This window comes from Xiphophorus maculatus, unplaced genomic scaffold, assembly GCF_002775205.1.
Source record: "Xiphophorus maculatus strain JP 163 A unplaced genomic scaffold, X_maculatus-5.0-male Unplaced_Scaffold_BN000170F, whole genome shotgun sequence".
NCBI classification, from domain to species: Eukaryota; Metazoa; Chordata; class Actinopteri; order Cyprinodontiformes; family Poeciliidae; genus Xiphophorus; species Xiphophorus maculatus.
In genome coordinates this window covers 1-14,262 of record NW_019369767.1, presented here as the reverse complement: position 1 = coordinate 14,262, position 14,262 = coordinate 1, and the positions used below count along the sequence as shown (strand labels likewise).

The 14,262-nt window shown below is 38.3% G+C and overlaps 1 pseudogene; it reads right to left on the bottom strand.

The window, feature by feature from the left end:
* Positions 1-830: 830 nt before the first annotated feature.
* LOC111607899 lies at positions 831-4,376 on the bottom strand (annotated as a pseudogene).
* Between the last annotated feature and the right edge of the window lie 9,886 nt (positions 4,377-14,262).

Below are 14,262 nucleotides of genomic sequence, written 5' to 3'. Positions count from 1 at the left end.
GTTGTTTCTAACCAAGCAGTGCTTTTCTGCAGATGGCAGTAGGACCACAGGGATGAGGAAGAGGAGCTAAAGCTGTCGTTTGCAGCCTGACCTGCAATAGCACCTTATAAAAGCCTTAAATTCAAGTATCTAAAATTAAGGCCTTAAAATGCCTTAAATCCAGGTAAAAAAATGTAGTTTGGCCTTAAATACGATAATCACAGGTATAACATTTTTGCTAGAATTGTCTAATCATGCGTAATCTATGGTTTTTCCCTCACATGCCTTTTCTGTCAGGCATAAGTTTGAGTCGTACGCAGACATCTGTATTATGTACTGTTGACTGGCTGAAACATTACCCTCGCTAGCTAGTTAGCATCTATGTTATTGCTGAAAAAGAAATATAACAAAGTCAGTTTTCCCGACTTTATTCTATTAACCTTTTCCAGTTCTGGGTGATTTTTACAATCTCTTTTTCTTGATCTACTAAGAAAACTGTTGCATTTTTAATTTCCTATCAACCAAAACTAATTTGAAATTGTCTTGACATTGGAAAGAATTCAATTTCTTACTTCTGCCACTGCTTTAAAAGCATCACTGAAGGTTTTTCAGGTGCCATTCAAGGCTGTAAAGAAAGATAAAAATTAATTGGCTTTATCAGATTGAATAGCTGCAATATATAAAATCCTCCTGAAGACGAAGTGATTATTCATCACCTACAGGGATTTCTGGAAGCCATAATTTAATGGTTTGCGATCTGAAGGTTGGATTTCCTCCCAAACTGAAGGAAACGTTGAGTTTTATCTCAGTTTTGTGCAAAATCAGAGTAAAGTTACATACAGATCTGCGGCTCAGGTTGCATTATGATTTATTCAAGTCACAGCAGCAGTGATTCACAGTACGCACTGATGGGAAAAAAAATACAAAACATGTTTTTCAGTTGCATGAGTCACATGTCAGGCGGAGCTGATAAGACACCCTGTTTACATCTATTCTCTTGTGCGTTTTGTGAGCGTTTGAATGCAATTCAAGTTTACAGAGGTGCACATTAAAAAGGCAACACTTAAAACATCAAAACTGTACATAATCTTTTTTTTCTGAGACACTTTCATACAGAATACGGTTTCTTTTTATATCACAGTGCAACACCATTAAGGCAAAGATTTAAAAAAGCAGCAGGTCAGACACACAGAGAAAACCTACATTAATTATACTCCTCCCTTTCACACAAACACACTGAAAAATAGACTTACTTATAACCACATGCTTAAAGGTGCCAGTGTGAATAACTCAAATGTGCAAATTTACACAAATACTTACACAAACTTACAAGAGCGTAGATCAGAAACAAGCAGATTTTTTTTACCCTGTTTGAACCTGTGAATGGTGCCATCAAATATTTCAGATTATTTTTTTAGCTCAACATTGTGCAATGTTGAACTTTCTTTGACAACTTTTAACTTAATGACATTACTTTTTTGCCTGAGGGTTTGAAGTAAACAATTCTTATTTGGTACTGAAAGTCTGCCTGCTATAAAAGAAAATAGTTTAATAATAAAGTTTAGCTTATTTGTGCTGGAAAGAGACCAATATTGTTCTTGAAATTTGTGCTGTGATGAAATCAAAGCGGTGGGTATACTTCCGCTAACCTGCTAATGTGCTAATTAGCGCATTGCAATTAGCACAATCACATTATAATTAGCTCTGCTATTAATAGCAGAGCTAATGCTTCGTTTAGCACCTTTGCTAAACTTGCAAACATTTAGCACACCTAGCTTCCTTTAACTGAATTAAGTTTTAAAACACTAATTTATTTGGCTGTTTTGTAAACTTTCAGTTGAATAAAGGTGGCCAAAAATGAAAAAAAATAAAGCGAGTACAAGAGAGGGCGTGATTGTTCTCATAACCTTATGAAGCAATAGGCCTCTTTTTATGGCAATATCATGGTTGTGTCAGTAAACAATGGTATGATTACCTTTTAAGGCATTATTTTTATCCTTGATTACATCATAAGGCAAAGTTATGGTTACCTCAGAAATCAATGGTGTGATTAATTTAAAGAGAAAAACTCACCTTATAAGACAGAGTTGTGATTGCAGGATTACCTTATAAGGGTAAGTTATAATTATAATGTAATGATTGCTTTATAATGCAATACTGTGGTTGCCTTATAAGGTATGATCACCTTATAGGTCAATGTTATGATTACAGTTAAGAGTAATGTCATATCACCTTATGTGGCGATGCTATAAAGTCCTACTCAATGGTTCCATGTTCAAAAACCAATGGAGACATAAAGTAATCTCAGTTGTAACAAAGTTAGTCTCTTATCTCATTCTTAGCTGTCTAATGTGCTTTAAAAACATCATATGCTGAAGCATTTTCAATCTGTGCTGCTGCAAAACTGACATTTCAGGCTCTTCATCCTTTTAGATTCACAACATTGTGGACTGCAGACAAATCCTCTGTTAGCCAACCGTCTAATCAGCCCCACTTATCCTGCAGACCTGGAGGTTTGCACTGCACACAGATTACAGATGAACTACCTGGAGCGTCTCACAGAAAGCTAATACACCAGCAGAAGATCTCCTTAAAGGTCTTCCTCATCTCCTGCCTGCGGAAAGCATAGATGATGGGGTCGATGACGGAGTTGCACATGATGAGGATGAGGTACATGTTGAAGTGCGACATGAAGCAGGTGCAGTAGGGGTTCCTGGGGCAGGTGATCATCAGGATGAGGTGCAGAAAGAAGGGCGCCCAGCACACCACAAACACCCCCAGCAGGATGGTGAGGGTGATGAAGCTCTTCATGTTGGCGCACTGCTGGATGGGCGCGTTGCCCCGCAGGGCGGCAATGCGCTTCATGTGCTGGCGCGCCAGCAGGAACATGTGAACGTAGAGCGACGCCATGAGGACCAGCATGGTGAAGAACATGGTGATGAGGCAGATGAGCACCATGGTGCTCTCTGACTAGATGATGAACAGGATGCCAGAGACGGTGCAGCACGTCCAGATGCTGGCGATGACCAGCAACGCCCGCCGGATGGTGACGATGCTGTGGTACCGCAGGGCGTAGAAGATGGTGATGTAGCGGTCGATGGCGATGGCGAGCAAGCTGCAGATGGAGGCGAGCTGAGAGCTGCAGATCATGGAGTCGAACACGTAGTCCATGCTTTTGATTAACGTGACGGGGATGGTGAGGCTGCCACCGTTGATCGTTTCCAAGGCGTTGGAGACGCTGACCAGCATGTCAGCGACCGCCAGGCTACAGATGAAGAAGTAGATCGGGGAATGGAGGTTCTTGTTCTTGATGATGGCGGCGACCACCAGGATGTTCTCCAGCAGGCTGATGATGCCCAAAGTGAGGAAGACCTCGGTGGAAATCGGCAGCTGCTCGTAGCAGCCAGCAGAGGAATCCTTCTCCTCTCCGGAAACGTCTTTCTCTGGCAGAGTTCCCAGGCGCAGGCTCTGGTTCAGGTAGCATGGGATCAAGCCTTGCTGAGCCGTGGAGTTCATCTTTACTTCTTCTCTTTGTTACAGCCAGTCCTGAATGGGTTAAGATTTGGATAAGTGTCACCTTTATTTATAACTGATTCTATGATTCTGTTTGGTAAATTTCTGTTGTCCATGTTCTTAGTCCATGATGTATCCTGGCAGCTTCATGCGCATGAAAACTCTGTCCATGAAGAAGCTGAGGAGGAAACTGACGAAGCCGATGAAAAGCAGCAGGAAACGATTCAGTTTGGGAATGTTTGGAGCGGTCCAGGATTATCTCAGCTGTTTCTTTTTCCCATTTTCATCTTTCAGCTTCTCCTCAAGCACCAAAAACAATCCTGTTGCTCTGGTTTCAGTGAAACGACGTGAGGAAGAAAAGTGGAGGAGAAACAGTGAAAGGGTGAAAAATAATCAGCCGGATTCAGAGCAGCAGAGCGCAGCGGCTGGCTGTGTGACCGATCATCACGTCTCAGCCACTGTGGTCTTATCCTGGTCTCACTTTCTCTCCCTCTGCTTATGTACTACCGCACACACACACACACACACACACACACACCCTCAGCCCATCCCACCCTCACAGATAAAGTGGGAGGTGTAGGAGGAGCAAAGTTTAGGCTGATGCATTACTCAAGGTTTTGTCATTGAAACGAATTTGTTGCCATGTTTGAAACTTTTCAGGACTGAAGAGAGTAAAACTATTATTTTATTTAATTTGGTTTATGAATGAATAAATAATAATCATTCAGCTGCTGGATGATTTTTATAGAAGAAGCTTGTTCGTATTTTCAATTAGTGATGTGCAGAAACCAACACTGCTTTTAATTACTATATCACTTATTATACTTATTATAAAATCGGTTCTAACAGGAGGAATAAACTTGGGTTATGTTCTCTGAATACATCTGAATTATTAATTTAATCTTAGCAAAAAATAGACACTAACATGCATTACTGTATGGCCAATGCAAATTACTTAGCACTCTTGAAATACGACAATACTAACTTACAAGTACCTTTTCAGCAATATAGGAGTTTGTTTTAAGTCAGTAATTCCTTAATATTGATGAAAAAGTTCTAGTTCCATCTGCAGATTATTTCACTTATAACAAGAGATTTTTTTCCATTTTATAAGTGAAATAATTTCCCAATGGAATATTAAGGATATTAAGGAATATTTGACTTAAAATAAGTGCCTACATCTTGCTTAAAAGCTATATGTAAGTTAATTTTGTCTTATTTCAAGTGTACTAAGATATCTGCACTAGAAACTAGATAAAAAAAATTCTTGGTAAGACTTTCTGTTTTTGCAGTGAAGAGTCTCAACAAAGGTTATGTTTTACAGCAGATAAATCCGACCCATATCCAATGATCTGTGGAATAATTTAGGATATATATTGAATAGATTTCAAAGCAATAAAAAGAACCTATTAATAAATACAGCTGTACAGATTTCTATCTCAACTGCTACTAGATTCTTAGCAGCTAATGCTAAGTGGTTAGCAACTTGTTCAATTTCAACGGTCTGTTTACCCTCAACAGAGTGGTCAACGTAACAACAAAATATGATTTTTCTTTATTTATAGCATCACAAAATCGACCTTATTGAGGTTTAAAGAGCTAATTAGAACTACGTCCTTCTTTGTGGGGAAACACTTCGTCTTCCACTTGTTACACTGTGAACAATTCACAAATTAAGCGTTTGTGAGTGGTTTCCACAACCTGACACATCAGAGACTAATTTTGGTGGAAACAATTAGCTAGCCAGGTCTTCTTGTCCCACATTAGTGTCTGACCCCACATATGCTTTGTTGGAGGAAGAATCAAGAACTGAGATCAACACAAATTCCTTTTCTTTATTTTATTCTATATGCTGAAAATCCCAACAGCTATAATTTCTCCAGGCAGCCATTTTGTCTGGAGAACAGCAGTAAAAACTGACTCTTGTCAAACTGAGTTACCTGAAAGGTAACAACAGGATCACAGGTTACTCCTTTTACTGAGCTCCTTTACAAGAATAAAATAAAAAATATGAACTATTGATCATTTTGGAGCTTTATTTCCCGACAGCTATCCTGACTGCGATTGTTGTGACAGCTAGCTCAAAGCGGATGAACTCCATCAGATCTCATTATGTTTACTGCTGTTTGTATTGAAGATCTGCTCTACAGAGAGCCGTGTTATGATTGTGTGTGTGTTTTAAAAACACTAAAGAAATCTGTTGAATGTTCTCAAGAGATATAGATTGGAGGAGCAATTAGAAACCTGTCAGACTGCAGTGAAAAAGCAACAGGTTTCCTGGAAAGACAAGGCTTTTACTAACAACCTGCCGGATCACGCCAGCCTTTAATGCTCGGAAAATGTCAGCCTTTGTGCAATACAGAATTAAACCAGCTTAAAAAGCTCCAGAGAAAATGAGGTTTTTGGAGGAAGTCATGCCAACAGGTTTCAATAATAAAATCTACCAAATAGTTTCAAAAAATCTAAATTGAAGCCTTGAAGCCCAATAACTTTAAATTGATAATCAAATGTCTAAGTTAACATTAAAAATCTTCAATATGAAGCTATATTTTACTGTAGTCATATTAACAAAATAAATTTTGAGATATATTTTTATTATTACTTTATGTAATCACCGCAATTTTCTTAGTTCTGAATAAAAATAAAATATACTCAATACTTTCTTAACCATAACCGTCTCTCTCCAACTTAATATACTTTTATTATTTTTTTTAAACTTATTTTTTTACATCTTCACTGAACAATGACGCACACTGATGACATGTCAGCTTGTTTTTCCATCTTCTGGGCATCTCATTTATTTTCTGCCTAAATCAGATCTCTGTGATTCACTACATGTTCCCTAATATATTTAGCTCCCAAAAAATGTGCCTGTTTCTGTGTTACTCATTTTACACAAGGGAACAAATAATAAACTGGATTTTTTTTTTCTTTGAGTTTAGAAAAATGTCTCGAGTTTATCTTACCTGCTTAAAATACCTGAATGTTTTTGTTTAATTTGATGCAAATAAATAGGAAACTGATCCTTTGGTCACAAAAATACAAAACCAAATAGCAAAATATTGCTTTAAGATTGTTGATTATATTTCAAAAAGTAAAAAAAAGAAAGGAAATGAGGGAACAGATGCCCATAAATGTACTTCGAAATCCAACATGGCCGTCTTACACATAAAGACTGTAGTAATTTTTTTTTCTTCTAGTTCTTTTCAAATTAAACTTGTAATACATAATATCTCATAACCTCTACTTGCATAATGCTCGTGTGCGTAAAATGCAAGAGAGAAACAATATTAGCAAGTGCTGCTAATCGTAGCTGGCAACAATGAAACAATTAAAGTCGTTTTCTATGTGTAGAAAACTATACATAGTTCCTACAAGTCTAAATGGCGCCATCTTGGCAGGCAAGGTCAGTGCAAAGTATAGATGAACCATGGCCTCAAGACCAACAAAAAGAAGGTTTATGGGGACTCTTAATCAATGTGCAAGAAAAAGACATATCAACAAAATGGCTGCTGTTGGTATCGACCCGCATGAGGCAGAGAATGGAAACATGTCAGACGATGTGGACAATCTGCCTCTGATCTCCTGCTATGACATAGTTCGCTATTTAATGAACATGAAGAGTGTTTATACCATGGAGGAGCTTCACAGAAATCCATGGATGCAAACGATCAGCATTTAAACGGATTTATAAAGGATGTAACAACAAGGTTCTGGTGACTGGCAGAGTACATGCAGTAACAAACAGGCTACATGTCCGTCTTAGCTAGCAGATAAAAGCTACATTAGCTAAGCTAATTTTGCTACTAAGTACAAATATGACTGATAATTATCTCAGTATTACACAGAGGTGGGTAGAGAACTCACATACTGTAATTGAGTAATAGTTGTTATATTGTTCATAAGTTAATAAGAATGAGCCGAGAGCTAGCTCTAAGCCTGTAGCTTATTTATTGTTGTCATAGCAACTGCCATGACAGTTAACTACAAAGTTCCCAGATCTATGTATTTAAATATAAGTATTTGGAAAATGTATTTGCAAATAGCTGGAGATTATAAAATATCCCCATGGATTCGGTTAGCTGGGTGTCGTTCAAAAATATCCATCTAGATAAAAAATACCACCATTGTGTTTAAGTTCTTCTTTGATGACTCTTGTTTGCAGATTTATTTAGAGCAGGATGTCATTTGCATAGCAGAGGAACCGAAGGTTGAAATGGCAAAAGATCAATCAATCAATCAATCAATCAATCAATCAAATTTTATTTGTATAGCACATTTCAGCAGCAAGGCATTTCAAAGTGCTTTACATCATTACAAACACAGAAACACAATGCAACATAGAATCAACAATCAAAACACAGCATTAAGTCAAGTTCCATCATTAAATTTGTAATTGATTACGTTTCAAATACAATTCTAAACAGGTGGGTTTTTAGTTGAGATTTAAAAGAAGTCAGTGTTTCAGCTGTTTTACAGTTTTCTGGAAGTTTGTTCCAAATTTGTGGTGCATAGATGCTGAAAGCTGCTTCTCCTCGTTTGGTTCTGGTTCTGGGGATGCAGAGCAGAACCAGAACCAGAACCTGAGAGGTTCTGGAAGGTTGATACAACAACAGCAGATCTTTAATGTATTGTGGAGCTAAGCCGTTCAGTGATTTATAAACTAACAACAGTATTTTAAAGTCTATTCTTTGAGCTACAGGGAGCCAGTGGAGGGACTTTAAAACTGGTGTTATGTGCTCTATCTTCCTGGTTTTAGTGAGAACGCCAGCAGCAGCATTCTGGATCAGCTGCAGCTGTTTGATTGATTTGTTGGACAGACCTGTGAAGACGCTGTTGCAATAATCAATACGACTGAAGCTGAACGCATGGATGAGTTTCTCTAGATCTGGCTGAGACATTAGTCCTTTAATCCTGGAAATGTTCTTCAGGTGATAGAAGGCCGACTTTGTAACTGTCTTTATGTGGCTCTGGAGGTTCAGGTCAGAGTTCATCACTACTCCCAGGTTTCGGGCTGATCGCTGGTTTTTAGTTTTAATAACTGAAGCTGTGCGTTGACTCTAAACCAGTGGTTCTTAACCTGTGTTCGATCGAACCCCAGGGGTTCGATGAGTCGGTCTCCGAGGTTCGGCGGAGCCTCTGCCGCGAAGGTAAAGACACACTTGTGTAAAGTCGTGATGACACGCCCTGCTTGGCCATCACTTGCTGCAGAGGATCATGTGACATTGCTCGGCCAATCAGGACTGCGGGGAATTTAGTGCGCGCAGCATCAGCGGCTGTCGTAGTTGTACGTCGCGTGGTTTCTTTCTTAATATTTTAATCCATACTAAATATGTTGAGCAAAAAAAGAAGAAAATGAACAGACTTTGCTCTGAAGATGCACTTGCCAAGGTGAAGCCACGCCTCTCTGAACTGGTCTCCCAAAGACAACAGCAGAAGTCACACTGGTTTGCAGGTATGCAATTTGTGCAATACTTTATTCTGGCCCCAAAAAAGTATTTTGTGGATTCAAAATGACAAAAAACTAATTAAATTAAAAATAAAGAAAAATTTAGTTATTAAAAAATTTTTAGTTCTTTGAAAAAAATCCAAATTTATTTTTAATTAGAAAATTAGTAAAAAAAAAATATTTTGGGGGCTGAAATTCTTTTATGGGGCCAAAATATTTTGGGGGGCCAGAATAAAGTAACACTGTAACTTGCTGTGAGTTCATGGTTTTGTTCTTGGAGCAAAGGTAACGTTTATGCATTGCTCATTTTGTTCACCAGCAAAAAAACATCTACCTATGTCTTGAATTTGGAAATACATTTTTATTTTATTCATCACTAAAAAAGGGTTTGGTGACTGCGCATATGAAGCTGATGGGTTCGGTACCTCATAAAAGGTTAAGAACCACTGATCTAGATCGTTCCTCTTTAGGTCCAAAAATAATAAATTCAGTTTTGTTTCTGTTCAGCTGGAGAAAGTTTTGGCTCATCCACACATTTATCTGTTCTAAGCATCTGTTCAGTGATTGGATGGGGTCAAAGGTCACCTGGTGACATCATAATGTAGAGCTGTGTGTCATCTGCATAGTTATGGTAGCTAATATTATTTCCTGTTACAACCTGAGCTAGTGGGAGCATATAAATATTGAATAAGAGGGGCCCTAGGATTGAACCTTGGGGTATCCCACATGTGACCTTTGACCTCTTTGATGAAAAGTTTTCAATTGAAACAAAGAAATCCCTGTTCTTTATGTAAGATTCAAACCAGTTAAGCACTGGACCGGAGAGTCCGACCCAACTCTCCAGTCGATTCAGTAATATGTCATCAACAGTGTCAAAAGCTGCACTGAGGTCCAACAGAACCAGCACTGTGGTTCTGCCACAGTCCGTATTTTTATGGATGTCATTAAACACTTTTACGAGGCCAGTCTCTGTGCTGTGGTAACCATGGAAACCAGACTGGAAGGAGTCAAAGAGGTTGTTTATAGTTAGGAAACACACAGCTTTTTCAATAAGTTTGCTGATAAATGGGAGGTTGGAGATCGGCCTGTAATTCTGCATTAGTGATTTGTCCAGATTGTTCTTTTTTATAAGTGGTTTGATTACTGTTGTTTTCAGAGCCTGGGGGAAAATGCTTCTGCATTAGTGATTTGTCCAGATTGTTCTTTTTTATAAGTGGTTTGATTACTGCTGTTTTCAGAGCCTGGGGGAAAACGCCTGATGAGAGCGATGAGTTTACTATTTGGATCAGATCAGCAGCAATAACAGGCAGGACTTTCTTAAAGAAATGTTCTAGAGTTATAGATCTAGGACATCCAGACAGCAGGAACTGGAGTTTAGTTGACTTATAATTTCCTGTAGGGTTTTATAATTAAGTAGTTGAAATTGGGTCATTTTTCCTGTATTTGTTTTGTTTGGGCTCAGCATTGGTACTGACTTTATAGTGGATGTACAGATTAATGCTCTGATTTTTTGAATTTTCTCTGAAAAGAAGCTGGAAAACTGGTTGCAATACATTGGAATTCAGGCGGTAACGTCACAGGAGGGTTTGTGATTCTGTCAACTGTTGCAAATAAAGCTGGAGCATTGTTGATGTTTTTGTTTATGACATCTGCAAAGAAAGGCTCCCTTGCATGTTTTAGTGTTAAATGATAGTTACGTAGTCTTTCTTTATAGATGTCACAATGAACGTGGAGTTGAGTTTTACGCCATTTTCGTTCTGCCCTACGGCAGAGTTGTCTTGCAGATCTAACTGTTTGTGCATTTCTCCATGGAGATTTCTTTTTACCAGACACAAGATGAAACCAAGCTGCCCAAGGACTAAGCTCTGAGGAACAGCAGAAGTAAGAGGAGAAGTGGGAACAGAAAGTTTGATAGGAAGTTTCTAAAACACTCAGACAAAGCTGTCTGGCAACAACAACCTTAATACATTTAAAGTAATTTAAATTCTCTTCTAATTTTGAGTCTTCAGCGGGTCTAGATGCCTGAATACGATAAGTCGCTGCCATAATCAACCATATCTTCCTGTTAAGGTGAAGGTGTTACCATGGAGACAAAACAAGCCTCTGTATGCGCTGCAACTCAGTAGTAGTACACAGTAGTAACTGTGTGCTACTGGTACTGTTGGGCCTACAGAATGCTACATTCATCAGATAAACCTTAACTCTGACGTTTAGATTGGGCGTTCCCACCATGTTGGACTGAATACCAGCCAGCAGATCATATTGTTCATGACTTCTAACTGAAGATCCATTTGTGATGTGATTTTTCTGACTGGTCAGGCCTGCAGCAGCCGGTGGTGCTCCGGTTTCAGAGCGCTCTCCCTCCACTCTGCAAGACACTCGTGTTGCTGCTCAGAAACAACTCAGATCATCAAAGACGGGAGAAGAAGAATAAATGCATCAAAGCAAAACAGCTGCTAAAGCTGCTCAGGCTTTTAGCTGGCTAAAACACAATTAGTGCCGAGACAAAGCATCAATAATTACATTTCTAAGTAATTACCTTGGACTTGTTATCAGTTAGTTTGTGACTCCTCATTTGGAGCTGAGTGACTCAGGAGTTTGCCGGTTTTTCCGTTTGGCAGAGATGAGTGAGGATGAGGAGCAGAAATTCATCCTGAAATCAGGCGAAAGGCAGGAAGGATTCCCCACTGCAGCAACACAAACAGTCTGCTGCACCGTGTCTCTAAGTCAATATTGTGCTTTTTAAAATTTCAATTAGGGAAAAAACTAATTTGTGTTCATGTTATGACTATTGTTTTCAGTTTAACCCAATTATGATGATACAATTTTGGATTTTGGTCACATAAAAATAATTCTGGTGTTTGACTTTTGTTCACATTATTCAACAGAAGCTTTAAAATCTGCTGAATTATGTGAACAATTTTAACTGACTGAACAGATGGATGGATGAATGGATGAATGGATGAACTGATAAATGGATGGATGAACTAATTGATAAATAGGTCATGTTTAATTGAATAGATATAATTTTTATACAACAGAAAAGACGACCAACTCCAGTAACTAATATATTTTCCCATATCAGATCTTAAAAATAACCAGAAGTCCATATTTTCCAGACATCATGATGAATATTTTCATTAATGATCCAGCAGTTTTAGTCGTTTTAGACGCTAAATAAATATTCATGTAAATATTCTGTATTATTTGTTCCTGCTGCTGGACGTTATTCCGTCTCCCGTTGAGCAGGAAACTCATTTCCTTCCAGCAGCCTGTAAACGAGGAGGCGATGCTGCATCTTGTGAGCCGCCAGAGAATAACTCTGAATTGATTATTTGAGAATGAACCAGCAGCTGTTCATGGACGCTTACAGGCTGCAGAGATCTCCATTATCCCTGGAGCTGCACTCCTTAATCTGCTGCGCTGATCCACTGAAGGACGTGGATGGAAACAATCAGCTCAGAAATTTCATTTACAGTTCTAGTCTCTGCTGCATCTCTGATGTTAACATGTAAATACACCGATAGGTTGCTAATGTTTTATGACTTAACAGACTGATGGAGTTTTTAAATTACTGGAGAAACATTATTTTTTAAATTGTCTCACATTAAACTACACTTGCAAAGCTGTTCAACTCTAAAGAGAAAAAGTTTTAGTACTTTTTGGTATATTTTGTTTCACATACCAGAAATAGTTGAACTGCCTTCATTAATATCCATTTTATCATTAATTTATTATTAATTTCAAAACACAGGACACAGTTTGTGATTGAATTCCCGTTAAAAACACAAATATAAAAAGTAAGACGCACTACAACTAAGAGTTTAAGCACAAAATCCAAGTGTGGTAACACAAAACAACTACATCTATAATCTTATTTATGTTTTATTGTAGTGCTGCCAATCAATTAAAACATTTAATCAGATTAAATACTTTTTACTTTCACTCGAGTAAACAAAAGTTGAAGTAATGCTACTTTTATGAGTACAGTTTGAGGTTCAGAAGAATCTATCTGAAGAAATGTCTCCACTTTTAAAGTCTGAATGTGTCTGATTAAAATATTCTGTGGTCAGAGGATAAAACTGATGGCCTCTGACATTTTGCATTAAAAGCACTTAAAAAAGTAATTCAGGTGGAAGGTTGAAGGGTAAATGGATGGGTCTGTTCTTTTGGTCTGGTTCTACTTTCAAAAATCATCCCACCATCTCTGCTGCTGCCTTAAATTTCCTAAAATCACCCAAATTATTCACCGCAGGACCACGTACGGGGAAAGAAAATGGTCCAAAATGAGCTAAAATTATAATTATTGGAGACTTTTCAGTGAAAATTGATCCACGTTTATATTTTTGGTTGATTGATGCCATTACTTTTTTGGAGTGTCATAAATGTGACAGGACCAACTCTGAGGGCTGGTGCTGCTTAAAACTATTGGAACAAAATGATAATCAACACATCTGAGTAACATCAAACACAAACAGTCGGCACTCTGACGAGGGAGAACTTACTGACTCTCAGCTCACAAACAAACTCCAAACATGTCCTGCTTTCCGTGCAGCTTCTGCAAAGTTAATGGCATCTCATCTAGAGATAAAAGCTGCAAATGGCACAGGCAGACGTCAACGCTGCTTCAGCTCCATAATTAGCTTTAATAGAGGCCAATTTCTTTATTTTTCAGAGGTTATTCTGTGCCATTGTTGCTTTGATTCCCACCGTTAGCAACAGTCCACCTCAAAGAAATTTGCAAAACAAAAATACAAACTCAAGAAACATCAGTAACACAAACTGAAGGAATGGCCTTCTCTCATCTTATGCTAAATTGTTTTCTAGGCTGGATTTTTTACTTTTCAAACTCTGAAATTTCCATGTTTTAATTTTCTTTTTCTTTCCTTTTTGTTAGAAAAGTAATCTAAACATTTCTGAGTTTCTTTTCTTAAAAATCTTTCACTTTTCAAACTCAGAAATAGTAGAAAGTTCAGTTCAGTTCAGTTGAGGAGGTAAAGATGAACAAACCTCGGTCTCGGTTCGGTTGTAGTGAACTTTGGGGCGCTTCAAATGCATATGTGAACGCCAAGCGGACCTGAGACCGCTCCAAAAGCAGGAAGTGGAGCAGCTGTAGTAGGTAGAAAAAAGAAAAGAACATTTCTGCCAAGAAAACTCAGGAATTTTTAAATGAATCTCAGAAATTTTTAAGAAAAAACAAGAAAATTTCAGTTCTTAGTGAGGTGTTCTGGGCACGTCCCACTGGGAGGAGGCCCAGGACACGCTGGAGGTCTCCTGGCTGGACTGGGAACGCCTCCACATTCAGCCTCCTGGTTTTACTA